The sequence below is a fragment of the Glycine max genome, chromosome 7 (assembly GCF_000004515.6).
Source record: "Glycine max cultivar Williams 82 chromosome 7, Glycine_max_v4.0, whole genome shotgun sequence".
Lineage (NCBI taxonomy): Eukaryota > Viridiplantae > Streptophyta > Magnoliopsida > Fabales > Fabaceae > Glycine > Glycine max.
In genome coordinates, this window is record NC_038243.2 from 19,868,752 (window position 1) to 19,882,456 (window position 13,705).

Here is a 13,705-nt window from a genome sequence, read left to right on the forward strand (position 1 = left end):
ATACATTTTCATTGGCATAACTCAACAACATCAATATTTTAATGTTCTTCATATTCAACACTAGTGCTTTGAAAGGACTTGATGATACTCCACAACCTAAATCCAAGGCTACTGCTAGGTGAATTGTTGTTAAGGTACGTGATTTAAATAAAACTTCTACTTATAGATATTTTATGTGTGCACAGTATTATCTAAAAGTTGGAAATCAAACATAGGATGTTAGGCAACTATGTAACTTTAGGTTACTTAATTAGTTTACATACTTTGCATTACATTTTTTACAATTGTTGTTTCATTTTAACATTGAATAACCTTTGTTGATAGCTAGTTTTCTGCTAAAACCTATTTGAAAGCAGAATGCAAATGATATATGTTGTGTGCTGTGTGGTCTGATTTTAAATTTACAGGTTAAATTTTGTTTTTTTTGTAAAAACAGAGACATTATTTAAAAAAAAATCCTAAAAATAACATTGGTTTTTTTGGAAAAACCAATGTTAACGAATGTGTTAATTTGACAGTTAACATTATATAACACATTCGTTAACATCGGTTTTTTCCAAAAACCGATGTTAACTGTTAACATTAACACATTCGTTAACATCAATTTTTTTTTTACAGAAAACCAATGTTAACTGTCAACATTAACACATTCGTTAACATCGATTTTTTTAGAGAAAACCGATGTTAACTTTCAACATTAATATACATTTTTTGGGTGCAATTCATATTACTAACCGATGTTGGTAATTTTACGTTAACATCGATTTTTAAAAACCGATGTTAACGATAATACTATCAACGTCAGTACTTTCAACATCGATTTAAAAACCGATGTTAAAAGTCATAAATAACCGATGTAGAAAATATATTTTCTAATAGTGTTTGTTGTGGATTGTTGATCATTAAGACTTGGTTCCTTCAAATTGACCATAGGTTGCCATGAGTTGATTGCCATGTACAAGTTAGACTCAGCCAGAGGTTGTTCACATTGCACGAGGAGAGTCGTAGACCTCACTTATAGTAGTTTATGTTAATGTTTTATTATGAGATACAATACTTCATTATATGATTTTTGGTGAACTGTATGCATCAAAAGGTGCATGTACGACTCTTAAGGAAAAAAATGGAATCCTAATCAATCGACTTTATCGAGAAAGATTACTTTTTTTAGATCAAGAGGTTGATAATGAAATATCGAATCAACTAATTAGTCTTATGGTATATCTTAGTATAGAAGAAGAGAATAAAGATTTGTATCTGTTTATAAATTCTCCGGGGGGTGGGTAGTAGATTATGACATTTGTATCGAACTTTATAATTGTTTCTTTAAGATTTATATTTCAAACTTGTTATAGTTTACTTATGGACATGTATGACCTTTGGAATGCCAAGAGGCTTATTTAGTTTCTATCTATATATGCTATTTGGGAAGTAAGAGTATGTGATGCCTTTTATTTTATAAGTTATGTTTAAAAAAGTTTTTGAAAAATTCATTTAAAATATATTCTGCGATGTTAACTAATAATGATAATTATATGTTGGGGTAAAGGGTGTCGCACCTAGAAACTAGGTGGATTCTCTTACTCTAAAGCAATTTTCTTGGCAAAGATTGCCTCACTTAGCAAGACAGTTTGTGAAACTTTCTATCAAATTTTTGTATAGAGACATTTGAATTCACTTAGTGACACTTACCTATTTTTCTCCCGGAGGCTAACTGCTTAGTGACTCACTACATGCATCCTAAATGGATTTATTATCTCAATTTCGCTCAGCCAATCCTCTACAGGAATTTCCTAGATTTTTATCTACATTTCACTCAACGAAAAGAAGTTTCCCCTAGCAACATACTATTTTCACTTAGCGAGATAAATCATGCCCAATGACTCTGCTACAGAAGTTCCACTCATTATCTGATTTTTTTTTTCACTCCCTGATATATAGTTGTTGCACAACAAATTGGCTATAGGTGTTTCCTCCTACCTACTACCTTATTTTCAGTTAGCGAAGGTGGATATTCGTATAGTAAATTTCCTCTCCCTCACTACTAGAAAAGATTGTATTTACGACGCGCTATCTACGACAGTTCTAAAAAACCGATTTAGAATATGGCGTGGTGGCAATTTTGTAATTAGGTGAATAAAAATTTGTTTTTACGTCGTACATTCTAAGGCGGTTATAAATAACCGTCTTAGAATGTGACACGATGGCATTTCCGTAATTATCAAAAGCTTGAACAACGACAGGTTTAAAGCAAAACTGCCTTCGTATTCCTTCCTTTACCACTTATTAACCCTAGCTTAAGCTTATCCTCCCCCATTGACGACAACTTTCTTTCTCTCTCTCTTTCTCTTTCTTTCCCCTTTTCGTATTCCTCCCCCATTGCACGCTAGGGTTTCTGCGCGCATTCGACGCTGCTCCTGACGCTCCCAATGCCTTCGTTCACGATGTTACAGTGCTCCGTGACTTCCTCGCCAACACGCGTAGGGACAACGCCACCGTTTAGGTCCCCGTCCCCAAGGTTCTGTCGCCGCTTCTTCCTCCGTCCGACGCTGTTCCTCTTGGCCCTGACGCACTCGATGAGTCCGCCTCCATGAAGGCCAAGCGCATCGCCCTCCAACGCAAGGGCGCCGCCGCCATGATTGTCGTCGAGGAGTACGCTCGCCACTTCAAGTTCGACGATGTTTTGGTGAGCCTTCTCTTCTCTTTTGACTAAGAGTGTTTGGCGTTGGTCCTCTGTGTGTGTCTGTGATGGAATCCTAATTTCATTGAATTGTATTGTTTTCACTATGGATATTTTTATTCCATGCTTCTCCATCCAGCACCTACATTCATCCAATTTAGAGTCTCAAATAGTACTACTCCTTTTGTTCCATGCTCTCTAGTTTTCATAAGCAAGTTTGGTGAATTGTGATTGCTTCCTATATGATTCAAATACTTAGATTTTTGAACTTTTCTTAGCTTCGTTTATTACTTAATGAGTTTTTCTGGTTTTATGGTCAGAGAGATTTTGTTCTTGCTTGTAAATTGTAGTTCATTATGTTTGTGCCTATTCTTCTTTACTTATAGTTGAGAATTTTTGTTCTTTCATTTGACTATTTGAGTATATTATCTCCGAAACAGAGCATTTCATCATGTTACTTTGGTTTTGGCTTGAGATATGCTGAATTAGTTCCTTTTCTGGTAAATCTGTTTTTATTTTCTTCTTCTTTGAAGCCTTCTAAGCTTACTTCCTTTTTTTATAAATGCTATTTTTTCGTGGAGGATATTTAAATGAAAGTTGGTTGAGATTGTAAGACATGAAAGGGCTTATAATACGGCACATAAAATTAATATAAAACAAAAATCTTAAATTAAAAGTTAGAATTATTGTTTTAAAATTAAGTATGAGCCATTACAGATTGAGGGTGTGTGGCGCATGGATAAAGTTGTTGCCTTTTGACAAAACAGCCTCTTTGATTTGATTGCGGGAAAAGCTTAAAAAATAATAAAGTGAAATGAATACTATTCAATGCAATTAGAAATGTCTAACATGGATATGTGTAGATGAACATGTATAGCAGTTCGAGCTTTTTGGTTAGACTTGTTTCATTTCTTTTTATTAGAATGGCGATTTCCAGAAAAATGTTTGATAAGGAGTGATGATTGAGTTTTATGTTCATAGTTTATTTTGTTTGCACTTGGATTTTTCTATTTGTTGATAATTCACTTGTGTGTTATGTCTGTCAGATAATTCTTGTGCTACAAATAGGGAAATTGGGTTGTTCAGAATGGTACAAAAAATGGAGAAAGAAAGATAGTGCTTGGAAGAAATATTCACACCACGTGCCTTGAAGTCACTGAGCCTGGTATAGATGATGAGGTTATTGGGGAAAGGGAAGCTTATATGGCAGGCATGTTGGCTAAATACAAAAAATCTCTGAAAGGACCAACTATCATTCAGGTATGATACAACATTTATTTCTTCCCTTAACTTCTAGAATTAGTATTTTCTATCTCATATACTAATGTTTATGAAAAATCTATTACAGGATACCCCTATAATTTGAATTTTGACTATGATGCACTCTCTCAGCTTTAGCATTTATTTCACCATATATACTATTGGTATTTTTTTAATTAATTAAGTTAATACGTGTATAAGTTAATTTATTCAAATGGATTATTTTTTTAATTTATTCAATTTTATTTATTTATTTATCAATTTATTGGCTGTTGTTCATGGAGATAGTTGGTGTCACATTTCTTTTCCCTAGCCACTTTACTATTTTCTTATTCACCATTTGGTTCTGCAATCATGGAAGAGTAGCTTTTTTTGGTATTTTTGTGTATTTATTCCTCCTGTTTGCCACTTGTTACTTATATGTTATAGTCACAATTTAATAATTTAAATGTTTTTCTTTAGCTTTAAAATCCTGCATGGTTACTATATGCCTTTAGAGTTTGGATTTAATTTATTATCATGCATATGAACTTGAAGTATAAAACTTTAATTAGCCTGATTTTTAAAATGATCTGGCAAATTTTCAAAAACACTTATACATGTTAAATAAATAGACTGCACTTGAGCATTTAATTTGAAAAGGAAACCAGATTTTTGTTTTGTAAACCTAATCTAACTGACTTAATTCACTTCCATGATCTCACGGATTGCTTTAATTAATTTGCCGTTTATGTTTAGATTTTTTTTATATTAGAATGTCATATTATTTACGGATCGAGACAAGAGAATTTTATTAGGAGCTCCACGTTTAATTAAGAGAAATATATTAGTATTTTATTATATCAATGAAAGTGTCCCACATAAACCTATTACTTTGAAATGTATCAATAAAGCAGGAGATAATAATAGCTTACTAATGGTATTACTCAGAACTGGAAAGTGCCAGTGATCACAAGATTCGAAAATGTGTAATTAATATCTTATTTGAGTATTTTTTTTTATCATATTTTCATATTGTTGCTCCTATTAATTATGGATTCCTCGTCCCTGCGTATGTAAGAATAAATATTTCTATAAAAATTGTTTACATGTAAGGATTGGATACATTGAAAAACATGGCACGATATGAATGAGGTTAGTTAGTTGCTTTTTGTTTTTTGTTAGAGTATAAATTTAATCCCTATATTCAAGATTGTTTTAGTCCCTTAATGTAAAAACTCAACATTTTGGTCCCTGCATGAAAAATTGTCTACAAATTACTCCCTAGCCTGTACCATTTATTAAAGTTATATTGCACCGAAACCAGATGAGGAAATGCCCAAAGAAGAGCCCTTGGTTGTTCGCCTCAAGGTAACCTTATTGTGCAGCTATTTATACTTTTCTTCGTCCTAGAAAATTCTTATTTGATTTTCTTTAGCTGGTTTTGAAATTATAGGGTTTAGGTAGGGAAGAAGGAAAAGAGAGAATCAAGACCGTGAATAATGGGATATTTATTTGATATGATATGATTGTGATACAAAATACTGACCCAATAATCTTAACTTCAATCTTATTTTGCTAACTAGGTATTGTCTTTATACTTTATATAGACCATTCTCGTCATTCTATCTCTTTCATGTCTTTAGAGCAATTAGCATAAATTAGATTAGGAGTTACAAGCTTTATTTTAGATGCATCTATGCGTCCAATTAGTTTCAACTAGAGAGTTTAAATGAGGACAATCAACATCATACTCTTATTCTTTTTTTTTTTTTACTGCACTCCTACACTTTTATTGAAAATATACCAAAACATCAGTGAAGTATGTCCAACCTATTTTGTAGGAAGACATACAAAACTGACCAAAAATATTTCTCTATAACTTATAAGTAATATACTAACTAATTTCTTTCAAACATATATTGTAGTGATAGTCACGAGAAAACCTGATAAAAAATTGATCTCTTGCAAGCATCCAATTATAAGAAACAATTAGATTTCTAAGGATATAAATTGGAACGAATGACATTCTTTAACTTAATGTATCCTGTTACTATTAATTTTTTATTACTTTTTAATATATCCTATTACTATTAAAAAATTTTCTGTAAAACATTAAGATGCTTGCACAGCGTGCAATTGTGTTTCTAGTTTATAATTATATTATGGTCAAGTGTAGTAGTATTATTGGCACAAGTCCTAAATCCATTAAGGTAACACGATTTAATAATCCTAATTAAGGAAATAAGAACTCAAGTACCTTGGAAATGGCGATGCCAATTCCCATGTTGAAAGGTCTTCAGAGATTTAGTGCGATTTATGATTTCAGGCGCGCATGCAAGAAATGAAGGAAAAAGAACTCAAGTACCTTGGAAATGGCGATGCCAATTCCCATGTTTGTAAAGTATGTTTTGAATCTCCAACTACAGTAATTCTGCTTTCATGCCGACATTTTTGTTGTGAGTCTCTTCCTAACTTGTCTCAATCTCTTACCCAAAAAATTTGTTGGTGATTTTCCTTTTTTGGATTTACAATTTTTGTCTGAATATTTATAGCCTCTTGTTTGATCTTGCAGTGTGTAAATCTTGTTCACTTGCTTGTTTTGAGGGTCCAATATGCCGCACAAGTATTACTGATAGGATTTTTGCTTTTACATAACAGAGGTCCTGCCCTTATCTTACAATATTTTTATGAACTCTATTAAAATGCTGTTAAAACATTAACGTGTTTAATTTTGGCTTTTTATTTTTTTGCAGGGCTTTATCCCATTGAATTAATATACTCCATGCTATTACGGGTGCAATTCTTTTATTAGTTTGCCTATATGTAACTGCGTTTAAAAGGTATATCAATATCTTTCTTTTACACTACCCCAGGGGAACTGTATTATAGGGGGGACAAAGGGGGTGCGGAGAAAGAATGTAAAAAGAAAAAAGGTGTAAACAACACTGCTGAAGTGCATATGCACAATATATGTTTGTTTTATGTAATCCAGCAGAATTTTGTTGCCCATCCTCTGTATGTTCTTTACTGAGTGTAAGAGTTGAGGTTTCTTATTGATTCTCTCCTGCTGCAACATGTGCATAATACTGTCACTGCGAGTTTTATCCGAAGTTTCACGAGTCTCTTGCACTAATGTTATCTATAATTTTTACAAACTTCAATTATTACCATTTAAGGAAAAGGAGGGATATATAATAAGGTACTAAAACTATTACCGGGCAGAATATTAAGTGATATGTCTAGAATCCTGAAGGATAGTAGAGATATATGTAGAGGATTAGGCCAGGTACTTTAGGCTATAGATTTGTTTTTCCATGGTTATTCAAGTAGACTCTTCCTGGGGAGATTTCTTTGGAAAGGATGGTTGCCACCCACAATCACCAATTCATTACTCTATTTCTTCCTGCAAAATGTGTTATTTTTCATCTAAACATGTGACCTTTTTCTGAACACTGCAGGTGCTGGATTTGGATCTAAGAGAAAATATATGTTTCGGAAAGTGACCATCCAGCTCAAGCTTGTGAAGGGTGACTCTGCTGGAACTGGACCATTTCTATGTAAGTGGAAATTTATCTTTTATTTTAAAGAACAAATTTGCTTATGATGCTCTTTTGATGTTTTAGTATGATGCTTGTGATAATTACTATTTACTAGCTATAGTGCTTAGTTAACAATGAACATAATTTACGGTGTACATATTCAGCTCAATGCATTGAGCTTTTCTCAAGTGCAGACAACCCGATTTGCATCAATGAATTGAATATTACCGGTTTAGGCATCATGGAGATTCCTATTTGCTTAGGTGGCTCCATTTCATCCACTGGCTCCACTTTATATGTGCTCATGTTTTCCTGCTTTTACAAGATCGAATGTCTCTTGGATTCCAATATATATGTCTTAACTTCTTAGTCATATATAGTTTCTGATACAACTTTTAATTCACTCCCTTTTTGGCTGCCAACCTTGCAAACGAAGGGTGGAATCCGTAGGCCATAATGTCTTTTGATTTTGATACAAGAGATGCTATAATGCATGAACCTCTTTGGGTCAAAGGTAGAATCCAATGCGCTTCAAAATGTCCTTTGTGACATAGGTTCCTCGCTAAGGAACTTATATTAGATAGAATAAGTCGCAAAGGGGTATAATGGATATTGCTATAAAAAAAAATTAAAGCTGCTAAACCTTTTTTTTAACTTGTTGAATATAGTAGAAGCAAAATACTAAAAATAATAACTTTACTGTCCTATACATTCTTTGGCTTTGTCACTAGTGGACTCTTTTAGTATTTAATTATGATAAAACTGTATCTTGATGTTCTTGATTTTTCACATTAGTCTTACACGTAGTTTGTGATTTTTTTATTACTGGCTCAAATATATGCAAATATGTGTATTTTTACATTTAGTAAATCACAATCATGCACTTTAACATCACATCATTATTTGAAGGGAAAATTGTAAATTTCGCAAAAATAATAATAAAAAATTCATTATTCTATATCGGTTGAGTGATAAACGATGTAGAAACCCTTAAATTCTACATCGGTTGACTTATAACCGATGTAGAAACCTTGTCATTATTACTCATTCTACATCGGTTGACTGATAACCGATATAGAAACCCTACCATTCAACATCGATTTCAACCTTAGAACCAATGTAGAAAACTCATATTTTACATCGGTTGAACTACACAACCGATGTAGAAAAGTTGTCATTTAAGGACGATCCTCCAACCGATGTCGGTATTCAACGACAATGTGTTACCACCACGCGTCGTAACCAATGTAGCAAGACCATTAAAACCGATATAGAAGACCTTTTTTTTAGTAGTACCTCAACAAACACATTCTCGCTCAGTGAGAAATCTAATCATAAAAATTCATCCCATTTTTTGTGCTCGTTTTGCTTAGCAAATTGAATAATGACTGACAGAAAGTTTTGCTCAGAGTTATTCTACATAAACTCTAGCACGAGGGTTTCCAATCACCTCAAAACTCACACAAAGGGTATATGACAAGTTCATAATGAAATCTAATCAACAAGGAACACATAAAACACGAATGCAAAGAGAGCAATTATTAAGATAATTCTGCAATTCATCCAAACACGAAATTCAATGCAAAAAATATAATAAGTGTTGGGGAAAATCATTTTCCTTTATGCAATTCAATCAAACATAGCAAACTGGGGTCAGAGGTCAACTATATTCGACTTGCGACTACTACCATGCCCATGAGCGAGATAACTTACATTCCCTTACCTCGAAATGACATTCACAACAAGAGGGCTTGACAAAAGCTTCTCCAATCCTCCGTTCACAGTAGCAATGGTGTTTCTTTCAAAGGTTCCCCTGATGACTCTAAGTGGAAGCACACGTTCCAAAGAAGAGAGTAGAAATAAAAGATTAGGTTTAGGTTTCGGAACATATAGGACTACGTATGGTTTATTGGGTTGCAAACACTAAGACCCGTGTCACATCTGGAAGGCCTAACAAAACAGGTCTATTATTAATAAAAGACTAATTTCACCACCATTTGTACATAAATATTGGGGGTGTTATAGTGATTCTTTACCAAATTTGTGTTTTCTCACGTCTAATCAACATTAGTGTGTATTATTATCTCATTAGGTTACTTATGATAAATGAAGGATAAAACTGTAATTTACAATATTTATAGTGTCTGGTTCTGTGTGTATTGGTTCTACGAAAAAACTATTCTTTGTAAAGTGTGTATTTGATACTAAATAAAAAATAATATAAAGAGTAAAAAAAATCTAAATTATTAATTTTTTTATTAAATATTTAATATGATTCAGATAAACTGCAAATAAACTTGATTAGTTTCCTATTTAAGAACTATTTATATTGTGTTTGACGTTGAATTATTCAAAATAGCGTGCAAGATGTTGGTTAGAGAATTGTATCAAATGAACTGTAAAATAGTATTGAAGAAGCTATTAATGAATTTATATCAAATGCATCTCCAATGTCAAATCAATTGGCCTACCTTAGTCTCAACACTAAAGAAGAATAGAAGAGGATGGAAATACATATTGTATGTTTTACATATTGTCGATGAGGTGGAGCCATATGTTATAACTTATAAGACATATATATGGGCATACTTAAGAATTTGTATCTAAATAGGAATTAAAATTGGATAGCAAGACAACGCAAACAACCTTTATACTGTGCCTGAAGGATCGCATTTTGTAAAGTTCATTTGTAAATCCTGGTTCAATTTTTGAAAATTTTAGATGGCTGATCGAAAACAGAATCTATTGAAGAGAGAGAAAAATGTCTTTTTTTCGAATTTCAAGCACTGGATTAACCCATATAAAAAAATAAAGGAGAAAGGAGGAGACAGTTCAACACGCTTTCTTATGCACATGATTACTCAAATAAATACTTCTTAAACTAGATTACTAAAATAATTACGTATAAGTCAAGTAAGTATCGTATTCTTTAATTGCTACTACATATGCTATACATCCTTCACGCTCACCCTCGTACACTCCTGATGGTATACAACATATCATTTGTCTCTAGAAAAATAAAAATGAAAAAAATCTGACATTTTTTTTTGGGGAGTAAATAAATGTTGATAGGAAAGAAGCATTATATTATCTACTTTTATATTATAAATTTAAATTCTTATCTTAAATGAGAACATTCTTTTAAGAATTATTTTTCAAGAGATCATTTTTAAGAGTTTTTTTTATATAAAAAAAAATGGGAGTATTTTTACGAGTCATTATCATTGATTTACTTTCATTGAGGCCCACGCCATATCCTAATATCATGTGTTTAGCATTTAATTTAATTTTTATTCCCAAAAAATGTACTTCTTAAATATAATTTTAATTTGATCTAACAACTAGCTCATCTTTATCCGCTATCTCAAACTTTCTTTATCCGCTATCTCAAACACCTACGTACATACACTCCTTTTATCTTTATCTTTATACTTTATTTTTTTTATCGTTTATTTCTTTCAATGTATCTTTTAATTCTTATTTTTAAACTGAATTTTAATATTTTACTAAAATAAATTATCGATAGTTTTTAAATCGACTTATAAATTCTCTTTTTGTAAATCCAAAATACAATATATATGTTTAAAACTAATCTTTTATTAAGAATTTCATCTATGATAATTTATATATTAAAAAATATTGATTTATCCTATATTTTAGTTATTCAAAAATTAAAAATAAGTATTTATCCCTGTTAAAATACTAGTATGCTATAAATTAGCAACATTAAAAAAGGGAACATATGCATTAAGTGATGAGATGAGTTTTATTATGAGAAAGTAAGAGGAATAAATCTAGAATATATATATATATATATATATATATATATATATATATATATATATATATATATATATATATATTGAATAATTAAGATTAAAAGTTATTTAGTAATTATATGAATATTTAAAAAAGTCAAATGATTTTAATTTTTAATCTTAACTATTGATGATTTAATTCAATGATTTACTCTTTTTTTAATCAGATGTATTGGAGACTCTTATTTGACATCCCGTTAATCCTCTCTCATCCCATTTGGAATAATATGATACATTTAATTGTGATTTCATATTCAAATTAAACTTTAGACTTTAATTAAAGAACTCAAGTGAACGGGTTGTAAGCATAGTTTTTTACTATTCTTACTCTTTAGTTTTTTCATAATAAAAGGTCTTTCCCACTTCATATGTTTCTCAAAAATAAAAGTGTGGCGTTATTTTACTGGTACATATATATATATATATATATATATATATATGCCTAATATGGTTTCCAGTTCTGCCATACGTACGTATTTTATTATTCCATCCTCCAGTAATTAACAGTACTCCACTATAGCACAATCGATTCCGTAATCTATACATAATGTAACACAAAATGATCTAGAAAACGTTTCTATAACTAGTTTGAATATTACTTTTTTTTGTCTAGAAATTAAATGAGAGAGATCGAGAAAGAAAAAGTCTAAGATAATTGACAAGATGAAGAGAGAAAAAACCAAATTCTGATATCTGTTGTATGAATAATATATTTTGTTTATATCACATATTTTTTTCGGAAAATAATTTTATTTAAGTTGAATAAGATGATTATGTACAATAATTTTTTTTAAAAAATATTTAATATGACCGTATAGTTAAGACTTGAACTCAAGTTATATGAATAATATAACTCATGTGTGCAGTATAAAAAATATATAACTCATGTGAAAATGCTTTAAGATCTAATATATAAATAAATTCAATGTATGATCAGTAAAAAGAAAATGTACCATAAAAGAAATTTGACATGTTGGTAACTAACTGGTGAGATAAGGTAGACGAATCTATGTTGGACTACGAAAAGGAGGTATCTCCTTCCTCTTTCAACCTGCATCTTCTTGTCTTTATTAAACAATGTATTGTTCAGCTTTGAATTATATTTGCAGTAGTAGGCATTTTGTTGCCACAATGCAAACGTTTAAAATATCCTAGCTTAGAGATTAATTTATCTAGAAGAAACATAGAGGCTGCGTTAGGTATCGAATTTTCTTTCCCTCTAATTAATAGTTTATTCTTCCAGTAAGTCTTAACTATATATAACAAAAAGTGACAACATAACAAAATGAAACTATATATGGTGGAAATCTTCTGTGGTGCTAAAAGTCTTAAAGATTAAAGATAGGAATACCGAATACGTATCTTGATTTTTCCTTTTTGCTGTGAAGCTTGTGGATTTCTTGAAGCCAAAATGGGATAAAGCAAATATATATGTGTACGAATAATATAATGGGAATCCCTTGCTACACTCAAACAAATAATAATTGGGAATCACTTTCAATGACATTTAGTCAAGTGATTGAAAGAGGCATCTAATAATTCTTCAAATATATGGTTTACAACTCAGAAAAAACAATATAAAATCATATAGGAGTGCAAATCCACATAGCTTACATGAATCAGAATTTTTTTTTTTACCAAAATACCTAATTTTATCTCGAAAGCAAATAACCCATTCAATTGCTCCAAAGAAAATCTTGACTTTGGTGGCAGGTATCGCATTTTATTTCATCTAACTTCAACTTCGCAGAAATCTCAATTTAATGGCCCCATCTGGAATCAAAACCATATGTTGGGCCCTAAATTATTCCCATGCTGGCTTTCCAAGAAACATATATATATGCCCTAGAAAATTGGTTCTATTACGTGTCTTCCTTGTATATATGAACATAGATAAATAATTGCCCTCGCATTGTGCATCCCTTCTTTTTTAGGGCCATACTTTGGTTAAAGTACATAGCAAAAGAAATTAAATTAATTGATTTGATTTAATTAATTTTTTTATAAAAAACAATAATTTTGAACAAATTAACCTAATTAATAATATATTAGTTTAAATTGTGTTTATATATTGATATTTGAGAGAAAACTTTTGGCTACGATAACAATGGTGTGAAGTTTTTCTTTCAAATTACGTTTTTTTATCTAAAAAGTTTAAACTTAAAATTTTACTTAAGAGATCCAACTGAATACTATTCGGACCAATAACTCTGATATATATACAAAGATACTTATATTGAACTTCCCCAAACAATTATTATTTTGTATTTTAAGAAGTATTATATGCATACATCAGAATCGAAAATGTGTTTTTAATTTTTTTAAACATCATTGATGTTATCGTGTACGGATTAGGTATTAAATAATAGAGATAGGCTCTTAAAGAAAATAGAGATCGGTGTAATTTTTCAATAACAAAAAGCTTA

General features: G+C 30.9%; 1 long non-coding RNA gene across 10 annotated transcripts; it reads left to right on the forward strand.

Annotated features, from left to right (window-relative positions):
- Nucleotides 1-72: 72 nt before the first annotated feature.
- Nucleotides 73-9,501, forward strand: LOC102669847 (uncharacterized). Of its 10 annotated transcripts, XR_005892252.1 has the most exons (7): nucleotides 73-134; nucleotides 3,727-3,940; nucleotides 5,247-5,290; nucleotides 6,249-6,378; nucleotides 6,495-6,582; nucleotides 6,676-6,762; nucleotides 7,381-9,501. It is a non-coding gene; the product is annotated as an uncharacterized lncRNA (long non-coding RNA). The 10 variants fall into 10 exon arrangements; XR_005892253.1 differs by having other exon boundaries at nucleotides 3,727-6,378; nucleotides 7,381-7,479; nucleotides 7,626-9,501; XR_005892255.1 differs by having other exon boundaries at nucleotides 3,727-6,378; nucleotides 7,381-7,479; nucleotides 7,656-9,501.
- The last annotated feature ends 4,204 nt before the right edge of the window (nucleotides 9,502-13,705 follow it).